The sequence below is a fragment of the Macaca fascicularis genome, chromosome 1, assembly GCF_037993035.2.
Source record: "Macaca fascicularis isolate 582-1 chromosome 1, T2T-MFA8v1.1".
Lineage (NCBI taxonomy): Eukaryota > Metazoa > Chordata > Mammalia > Primates > Cercopithecidae > Macaca > Macaca fascicularis.
This window is the reverse complement of record NC_088375.1, coordinates 98,421,565-98,432,141: the sequence shown is the minus strand read 5'-3', so window position 1 is coordinate 98,432,141 and position 10,577 is coordinate 98,421,565. Positions and strand designations below refer to the sequence as shown.

At 41.0% G+C, this 10,577-nt stretch overlaps 1 protein-coding gene across 7 annotated transcripts in view; it reads left to right on the top strand.

Annotated features, from left to right (window-relative positions):
• The first annotated feature begins 410 nt into the window (after positions 1-410).
• Positions 411-10,577, top strand: part of DDR2 (discoidin domain receptor tyrosine kinase 2) — a 163,738-nt gene continuing 153,571 nt past the window's right edge. For 3 of the 7 annotated variants that reach the window (XM_045398524.3, XM_015454369.4, XM_015454354.4), the window contains exons 1-2: positions 1,736-1,919; positions 3,374-3,493. The gene's annotated coding sequence lies outside the window, so the exon portion shown is untranslated. Of the gene's footprint in view, positions 727-1,735; positions 1,920-3,373; positions 3,494-10,577 lie in introns of those variants that run through there. The other 4 variants (XM_074038806.1, XM_005541125.5, XM_074038798.1 and 1 more) reach the window with 2 other exon arrangements.

Here is a 10,577-nt window from a genome sequence, read left to right as displayed (position 1 = left end):
TCACAGATTGTATTTTTGGTACATTCTTTATAGTAATGCCAAAGAGGTGAACTACTATAGGCGTAGACATTTGAGGAGGATTTCTAGTTGTCTCTGGCAAGCACCCAGTAAAGTGCCTGATAAGAGACCAACACATATTTATTGAGTTGAGCTGCATGTCCTGGCCTGAGTCACCCTCAGACCTGACTTCAGATGCTGTAAGTTATTTGAAGAGTCTTCTTAATAAGTTGATATCTGCAGTGTCTTTTATCTTCATAAAATCACCCTAGTTCTATTTTTTTCTCTAAGGTCTTGCTCGTTACCTTTAATCATTTCCATGGCTGCCCTCTGAACCAATCCGATGTTCTCTGTGTCCTTTTCTGTAACAGCTGTGAGGCACAGATATTAACAGCTGCTGCTTTCTGACCCTCAGACTGGTGCTGAGCTTATGAGACTTTTAGGAACTTAACACTGACTCAACACTGGCTCTCAGTTTCATGGCCACCCTCATTGTTTGTGTGTGTGTGTGCCTTTCCATTCCCCTTGTGAAATATCTCCTGCCCCTAACTTACTATGGGAATGTTCCTCCATGATCTCTTTCCATCCTCCCTTTCCTGTTTGCTCACTTCTTTTCTTGCTCATCTTGAGACCGTGCAATCCCAGATTAACTACAAACAGAGAAGAGCTGGTGATAGCTCCAGAGCCCAGAGAAAGGAGGTCTCTTTACGAGAGGGGTGGCTCTCAAAGGTAAGCTCGCTCTTCTTAACCTGCCTTTTGCCATCTACCTCCCTCTTTGGATCTCCTGCTCCTGGGTCCCTGCTTGCCCTGCGTTCTCCATACTCACAGAGAATCAGGACCTCCAGAACAGCCCAGCGTGGGCTTGGTCAGGAATGATCCAGGCTCTGAAGGGTTAAGGCTGGAGCCTGGATGGATGGAGAGGGTTATTAGTTATCGTTTGGAGAGTGGAGTGAAGGCTCCTCCCCTGTTGCCTACCCGCCCCTTTCACATGATCTCTGACCATGGCTGTGGAAGCGGGCAGAAGATAAAGGGGGGGAAAAAAAGTTCACAAAATAATTTAGAAAGTCCTTATAAATGCTTGTGTTTTCATTTAGCAGCATGAATCGAGGACAGCAACAGACCCTCAGAGGCAGCAGCCAACTGGGAATTGAGTGGAAAAAAATAGGAATCCTGGATTCTGGCACTTTCCAGTTTTTTTTTTTTTTTTTTTTTTTTGGTGGGGGAAGCAGTGGTGGGAAGCGATTAAATCAAATCTTTCAGGGGAGAACTCAGCTCTAGGCTTTCATGGTCAAAATACTAAAGGTCAGCTCCGCGTGTGTGTCCCAACTGTCCCAGAAGCTTCAACTCGAAGAAACCCCAAACTTTAAGTTGTGCTTATAGCTTCAGCTTAAGTAAGAAAAATAAGGTGTGGGGTAGGTGGCGGGGAGGATCACAGGATGGGGATCAAGTCTTAAATGGAGGGGAAGGAAGAGGAGATGGATATGGGTGGGAATAAGGCAGAAGGGAGCTGTGTCTTTAAGTCTGTCCTATGGTTATACGTGTTTTTTCTTCTATGAATGGGTTTTGCTGTAAATTATAGCTTTGCCCATAGTCCCTTGGGTCAAAAGAAATAGTCTCTAAACAGAAAACAGCTCTGATTGGTGACTTTCCTTCTTCCCTCCCCAGCCCCCTTCCTAATTGAAACCAAATGTGCAATATATTGGATGCTGGGATCCCTGGCGCTTTCCCAGGAATCCTCAGAATGTGAGGTTTCTCTCAAAGGCATCTTGCATCAGCCTGTGGATATATGCCTACCACCAGGCTCCTTCACCAGCAAAGTGGAAAAAGAAGCGTTTCACAACAAATTCTTCTTTCTGGGTTGGGGAAACGCAGTGGATTATAGCTCTGTTTTCTTCTTTCCAAAACTGCACCCCTGGATGAAAGTAAGTTATGTGGGTCTTTTTTCTTTATTATTTTTTCTTGTTTGAAAATGAAAGCTCCGCATATACTTCTTTTGGTGTTTCAGGAAAAGTTTTAAAAAGGAAACAGAAGGGCGTTTTTCAGTCAGACAAGGAAGGGAACGGAGTGAGGCACCACAGACTTGAGAAATCAGATCCCATGTTTTTGGGGGTCTGGATTTATGCTATGAAGGGAAGAATAAAGATCACTAATAACCAAAGAAGGCCGAAGCAAAATAAATGAATCCATAACAGCTGCAGGATACAATAAACAGCATTAGCAGAGCTGAAATTGTTGGCAGGCAAGACAGGCCGATTGCAGAGTTAGTTTCAGGATGAAGAAGGCAGAGCAAGAGAGCTAAGTTTTTAGACATTTAGTAGTGGTGTTAGAAGGTCCTGAGTTTTGGAGATAATGTAGACCAAGCACTTTTTGTTTTTCAGAGGAGTTGCTGATTTACTTGTGAGAAGGGTAACTTTGGATGAGGGGTGGCTTCCCCCTGAGATTTGGGGTGGCTAGGGGGAGGTTGGGTGCATGGAGGATTTTTCAGTTGTGACGATGAAATACAGCTTCCCAGACTCATCTCCTTGCTGGCTCTTGGTGTCTTTCCCTTTGTTATGGAATGACTTGGGGCTGTTTTCATTTGGGACCTCTGAGTCCTGGCCTAGGTTCAAGAGTCCGATCCAAAGGGAAAGAGAACTGTTCCCAGTGGCTGAAACTCTCAGACCAGCCATTTGAGGCAAGAGTTCGTACTGTTCAAGCCAGTAGGGGGTTCAGCACCATTTTGCCGATTGTTGGCTTCCTACAACCCAGAGTTAAGAGTCCTGAAAAGGGCCTTAGGCCTCTCATCTGACCCCCTCACTCCACAGATGTAAAAAATGATAGGAAGGGGACCGACCTGTTGGAGTCCCACAGTACATCTGTAGCGGAGCTGAAAATGAAATTGAGATTCTCTCCACTGCTAGTCCAGTGTTCTTTCCACCCCATACCTCTGCTTTCATTTACTTTTTAAGGCTTATTCTGCCTGAGACAATAGAGGCAGTATGATGAGCAAGTCACCACGAGGACATTAATTATCAGTAATAGAGAGGATGCCAATGGCGGCTCATCAGCTAATGATGTCTATGGTTATATTTGTGTGTGTGTGTGTAAAATAAAAAGAAGCTAACTTCTTAGTATTTTCTATGCACCAGACTCAAAATAATACATAATTCATGCTCAGAGCTTTTCGTACATAATTTGATTGAGTTCTCACAGCTATGTAAGGCATTATTTCTATCTTACATGTAAGGACATTAATGCTTAGAGAAGTGAAATGAGTTGCTCAAGGAAATGTAGCTAATACATTTGAAACTCATGTATATCCGACTCTAAAATCTGTGCTTGGAATCACTATTCAATGATACTCTCCTCATCTCCCTTGCATTTGGTTACTTTTGAGGTCAAATTCCATATTTCTACGGGTGATCAGGAGGTGAAGGTGTCAAGCTACGGGAGCAGTATGGATTCTCTCTCGGAGGCCACTCCTGCACTTGGCTGAACATTTGTCGGGATATCAGATGTGAGTTGATTTCTGGGTCTTTGGTATATACTTACCTTCGTTATGCAAAGAGTCTGGGACTTAGAGTCAGAAGATTCAGGATAAGTTCTGGCTGTACCTGTTACTACTTAGCAAAGTTGCTTTGCCTTTCCGCACCTTGACTTCTGTATTTATTATATGGGAACAATGGCAGTACCTTTCAGTGTTATTGCTGTAAGAGGTATTGGATGTGCATGCATGCTGAAGGCTATCAAGGGCTTACCGGTATCAGCTCTTGTGATTAGGATCAGTAAACACCAGAACGTCTTGTGAGGCAGACCCTGTGGTGCTGGGTCTGGCAGTCGGTGCTGACGCTGGCGGGAGGGCAGATGGATTTGGATGTGTGTGAAACTCTGAAATGGGTGGCCTCAGCCTTAGTGCCCATCTGCTTTGAATGGAAGCAGGCCCTCCTCCCTCCCAGGGGAATACTCCTGAGGGCTCTGTCTTAACTTCTCTTCTGCTGGCCTGGTTTGCTGTGATTCCTCACCCAAAGCAGCGCAGGCTGAAGGACACTGTGCTTGGTGAAGCACCCCCTGTCTCTGAAAAGGAAGGGTTTACTCAGGACCAGTCCCCTGATTGCTCCTCAGACGAGACTCACATTTGAGGAGCTTCGTTTCTAGCTGAGGGCAGATCCTTGACCCAGGACCTTCTTGTCACTGGCAGGCACATCTCCCTTCATCTTTTCTCTGGCATTCGCTATTCTGTGCCTGCAGTCAGAAGGGAGGCCACTGCTCCTGGGGTGGGGGTGGAGAGCCAGCCTGCAGTGGGGAGGCCCCAGCCTCCGTTTCAGGGTAAGATCCATTTGCTTTAGAAACTTTAAATGTAAGGGAAGTGGGGAAGGTGTTTCCGGAATGCCTTTCACTTAGATTCCTCAACACTCTCCATGTCCAAGCACAGAACCTTATCACCTGCTTATTCTCCCCTAGCCACTCTGTGAACTCCCTCTTTTCTTCCCTTCCTGTATAATCGCTCCCCAGTCTTGAAGTCATATGAATTCTCGATCACACACAGTGAATTTACTTCAAACCTTTCCATGTATTTTCATTTTTAATAGACACATGAAAAAATTAGAGTGGCCACCCTCCATACATTCGTGTCACACTATTTTCAATTCGCATGATCGCTCAGATATCCTTCCTAAGCTCCTTTAAAAGATCTGCTTTCAGGCACTTCACATCACCCTCACCTCAAACACACAATCCAAACACACATCTCGCAGGCATCCAGAAAGCAAACACACGTTTAAAACTGGACCTCCACAGACATGCTAACATTCTTGTGCCAGCTCACATAAATGGTGACCTGTCCGCAACACAGACACACTGGACTCTTTATACCTCTTGCCCGTTTGAAGCTGTGTAACATATGAATTGATCAACTCTGTCCCAACAATGACTACTCAGTCCAGAAATGTGTCCAGCATCCCCAGGCATCCCAGAGCTTCTCTGAATGCAGCAACCATCCATAGTGAGGACTGCTCACCAGGAAATTAGAAACCCCAGGTAGACTTTAAAAGATTTTCAGACCAATCAAATCAGAATATCTGAGGTTGGAGATTGGGAATCAGTACTGTGAACTGCTCCCCAGGTGATTCTGATGTGAAACAGAGTTAAGTACCTCTGCAGATAAATCTCTAACTGCGTTGTCTTTGGCAATTCAATTTTATTCCATTTGATTTAATTCTATTTGTCAAAGATTTATTAACACTGTGCTAATAACATAGTTTAGTAAAGGAGCTGAGATGTCCAGATACCTGTCAAGGATGTTTATTGGAACATCAATCACCTAGTGGCTAAAGTGATGGCGTCTGTAAACTTTTTCTCTCTTTTAATTATATTTGTATACATTTAAATATGTTATTATTAATCCTGCATTATTCACATATGATTTGGCTAAAAATAATTCTCTTCTTTTCTAATTGTTTTGCATAGAAATATTTGATGTTTCCTAATGCTATAAACCCCAGCATTTGGCAAATTATATACTTATTACTAGCTGGAATCTTACTTTGGCTTTGAAATGCTGAACAAGGTCAGTTTTGAGCCAGTCCAAGAGTTGCTAAGGCCTGGAAGGGCAATACAAAGGTAGAGGAGTTCTAAACATGGGTTCGGACTTACTACAGAGCTCCTGAGTTTAGCTGGGCTTCTCTTGGAAACTGGATATTGTCTGTAATGGATCCACTCATTAACTCATCTGTGACTTGTATTTTGTGCCTAAAGGAACCCCCAAAAAATCTGTGAGGGGCCCTTTGGATCTATAGCTCCGAGGTTAGTGCTGGCTGGTGCTCTGTAGTATGAGTGAGAGGGAGAGGGCAAGTGATAAATAGAACTTCAGTTGCGTCATGTAGTGAAAAGAACAGGTAGTGCGGCTATGGTCCCACCCCCATAATTTTCTAGGGTTTCAATCTCAGAGGAGTTTTTTTAACTTCACTGGTCTTCAATTTCCTCATGAATTTTATCCTCTTCATTTGAGTTTAGATAAGGTAATGTATAGGAAACTGGAAAGCACTGTACCTGTGAGGATAATAGGTGTGGATGACATATTTCATAGGTAGCTAAACCCGCAAAGTTTGCTGTAATGCAAGATAATCCTTAGGGCCTTAATGGCTTAGGTAGCCAAAATAAATTGAGATGGGAGATGGATTAAAAATGAGGGCAAACAATCTAGCATTTTTGCATTTTTTCCTTTTAAAATTTGAATGCTCTTATGAATCCAAAAACATGAAACAATACAAATCTCAGTGAACTCTCATGTCTAAGATAGTTTTCACTGATTTTATTTTTCTCTTAAATAGTGGTGATTTAAAAAAAATCACAGGTATATTTTTTATCTATTAAAAATGTCATAGCATCCTGGTAAACTCTGTCATAATTTTGTTTTTGCTGTATTGATTTATTTACTCCTCAGTAAATAGTTATTGCATGCCTATTCTCTGTTGGACACTGTTATATATTTTGTGATGAACAAACCCCACGAAGTTATGAGCATTTATAAGCATTCATTGCTTTAGGTTCTAGGGAGTATATTATGAATTTGACTGTACAAAACTTTATTTAGAAAATTGGTATCCAACCTGGATTAATAAAATTTAGCTTTTAAAGTTTGCTGAACTATAATTCAAAAACAATACAGAAATAGTTATTAGATGGTGATTGTCAGTGGAGCCAGGTGTTATGCCATAATAAATAGGATCCTAAATTTTATATTTTTTATAATTTTTAAAAGTTATAGAGCAACTTTAGCTTTATAGAAAAACTGAGAACAAAATGCAGAGTTCTCATGAATTCCTTCTACCCTTTGCACAATTTCCCTACTACTATCACCTTGTATTAGTATTATGTTTTATTTGCTATTAATTACTCAATATGTATTTATTAAACATAACAAAATAATAAATAAATTTATTATTTATGCCCTATTTGTTATTGTGAAAATAATAAGTCATATTGCTGCCTCTCAAGCTGTTTATAATGTTATGTAGCTATAGTTTGAGGTTTCTCATTTATTAGAAAAAAATTTTTCTGTGCACTTAGTGCATGCCTTATTCAGTGCTAGGGCTTAACACAATATCTGGACATAGTAGACATTTAATAAAACATCTACTGAATATATAAACAAATGAAATGAAGGATCCAGAAGTAAAAGACATAATTCTTGTCCTTAAGAACTTAGGAAACAACAGACACATACAGCAGTGACTAGAGAAAATTTCAGAAACACATAAAATATGATTAAATCTCTGATAAAGGAGACACCTCCATCTCCTTTTCAAACAAAACCATCCTCGTTTTCCTTATTTTTGGGACTGTACTTTTTTTTTTTTTTTTTTTTGAGATGGAGTCTCGCTCTGTCACCCAGGCTGGAGTGCAATGGTGCGATCTTGGCTCACCGCAACCTCTGCCTCCTGGGTTCAAGTGATTCTCCTGCCTCAGCCTCCCGAGTAGCTGGGATTACAGGCACCTGCCACCATGCCCAGCAAATGTTTGTAATTTTAGTTGAGACGGGGTTTCACCATGTTGGCCAGGCTGGTCTTGAACTCCTGACCTCAGGTGATCCACCTGCCTCAGCCTCCCAAAGTGTTGGGATTACAGGCAGGAGCCACTGCGCTTGGCCTGGGACTGTACTTCTTATCACCATTGCCTTTGTTGCCATAGTCTTCATTATTATCATAATTATGGCTATCGTTCTATGTCTAAATCCAAGCATTAAAGAACAAACTCCCATATCCCCATGGTAAGGTTGGAGAAGTGGGTGCAAGTGCGTCTATGTGTGTTTTTGGCAATTTTAAAGTACAGTCACACCAATATATGCCACTTCCGTTTCTTGCTGGAAGTAAAATGAGTATCTACTTGGGCTTTGTAAAAGAAAATCGCACTTCGGAAGTCCTCATGGGAGCCATACCAAAATGCCTTGCAGTACTGTAACTTCTCAGAGGCATGTAAAAGTTAGAGGATTGGTGAAGTTTTCAAAGGCTACTGGCACTTGTCCTTCAGGATGAACCCTCTTGAGATGCAGGGGAACAAATCGACCTCAAAAAGAGAGTAGTGAGAGCTAAATTCACTCAAGAATAGCAATCTGTTCCTCAGACAGATGCAGTTGTAATTTTAGAATGTGTACATAACTGAGAGTTTAAAATGGACATAATAATGCTAAAATAGTATCAATGGAAATTAAAAATAAGTCCTAATCCCAACCAAAATTCTAGCAAGTTATTTTGTGGATATCAACAAACTGATTCTTTTTTTTTTTTTTTCTTTTTCTATTTTTGAGATGGAGTCTTGCTCTGTCGCCCAGAGTGGAGTGCAGTGGCGCAATCTCTGCTCACTGCAACCTCCACCTCCCGGGTTCAAGTGATTATCCTGTCTCAGCCTCTTGAGTAGCTGGGATTACAGACGTGCACCACCATGACTGGCCTCAACAAACTGATTCTAAAATTTATATAGAGAGGTTAAAAGATCCGATTAGCCACTGCAATAATAAATGAGAACAAAGTCAAAGGACTGATAGTACTTGACTTCAAGACTTACTGTAAAGCTCTGGTAATCAATACATCATGGTATTGGTGAAAAAATAAACAAATAGATCAACAAAACAGAATAGAGAGCCCAAATAGACCCATATAATGTAGCCAACTGTTCTTTGACAAAGAAGCAGAGGCAATCTGATGGAGAAAAGGTAGTATTTTCAACAAATGGTGCTGGAACAACTGGACATCCACATGCAAAAATAATGAATCTTAGGTACAAACCTTACATCCTTCACAAAAGCAACTCAAAGTGGATCATAGACCAAAATGTAAATGCAAAACAATGAAACTCATAGAAAATAACATAGGAAAAAATCTCCGTAATCTTGGGTATTTTGATGACTTTTAGATACAGCACCAAAGGCACTATCTGTGAAAGAAATCACTGATTAGCTGGACTTCATTAAAACTGTAAACTTCCGCTTTGTGAAAGACAATGTCAAGACAATGACAATACAAACCATCGGTTGAGAGAAAATACAGATGGTCCTGATTTAAAACGGTTCAACTTATGATTTTTCAACTTTACGACAGTGCAAAAGTGATACTCATTCAGTAGAAATAGTACTTCGAATTTTGAATTTCACTGGACAAAACTATGGAAACAGTAAAAACTATTCGAGGTTGCCAGGGATTAGGAGTGAGGGAGGGATAAATGGAACAGAGAGGATTTTTAGTGTAGTGAAACTGTTCTGTGGTTACTACAGTGGGGGATGTATGTCATTATACCTTTTTCAAAACCCATAGAATGTATAAAATGTAGAACACTGAGAGTGAACCCTAATGTAAACAATGTACTTTGGGTGAAAATGATTTTTTTTTTTTTTTTAATTTGAGATGGAGTCTTGCTCTGTCACCCAGGCTGGAGTGCAGTGGCATGATCTCGGCTCACTGCAACCTCTGCCTCCCGGGTTCAAGCGATTCTCCTGCCTCAGCCTCCTGAGTAGCTGGGACTACAGGCGCGTGCCATCACGCCCAGCTAATTTTTGTATTTTTAGTAGAGACAGAGTTTCACCATGTTGGTCAGGCTGATTTCGAACTCCTGATCTCGTGATCTGCCCCTCTAGGCCTCCCAAAGTGCTGGGATTACAGGTGTGAGCCACTGCGCCTGGCCGAAAATGATGTGTTGATATCACACACGATTAGGTTTATTGATAGGCTTATTGATTGTAATAAATGTGCCAATGTTGTGAGGGATGTCAATAGTGAGGGAGGTTTTATAGCAGAGGACAAGGGTGTATATGGGAACAATCTGTACTTTCTACTTAATTTTGCTGGGAACCTAGAACTGCTCTAAAAGAATTAAGAGTTTAATTTAAAAAATCTGCCCAATCTCCAAATTCTAGCACTTTGATTCCATCTTGGCTACTTCTTTCTTATTTGAAGGCAGTCATTGTAATATAGTTATAATCATGAGCATCTGTATTTTAAAATGATTAATTTTGTTTTTCAGATAAGTACCCTAAACTTAAATGATATTATTTTATTTATTAAAGCGACCTGAGGCAGAAATGTTTCAAATTCTTGAGAAAGACTAATTCAATAGGTTAATAGCAGATATATAGGTATTTTTGTGTTATACCCTTCAAATTATAATAACTATCACTTAAAGAATAGTCATTTGTTTTGTTTGTTTGTTTTTACAGACAGTATCTCACTCTGTTGCCCAGGCTGGAGTGCAGGGTGCAATCATGGCTCACTACAGCCTGTACCTCCTGGGCTCAAGTGATCCTTCCGCCTCAGCCCCTCAACTAGCTGGGACTATATGTGCGCACTACCACAGCTGCCTAACTGTTTTGTTTTTTTGTAGAGATGTGATTTCACTTGTTGCTCAGGCTGGTCTCTAACTCCTGGGCTCAAGCGATCCTCCCACCTTTGCTTCTCAAAATGCTAGGATTACAAACATGAGCCACTGGACCCACCCTCATTGTGTTGTTTTAACTACAACTTGGTATGGTAGAAAGAGTAATGGGCCAAGGGTTAATAGGGTGAGATTCTAATTTTAACTTTGCCACCTATGAGGAGTGGGACTTTGTGCAA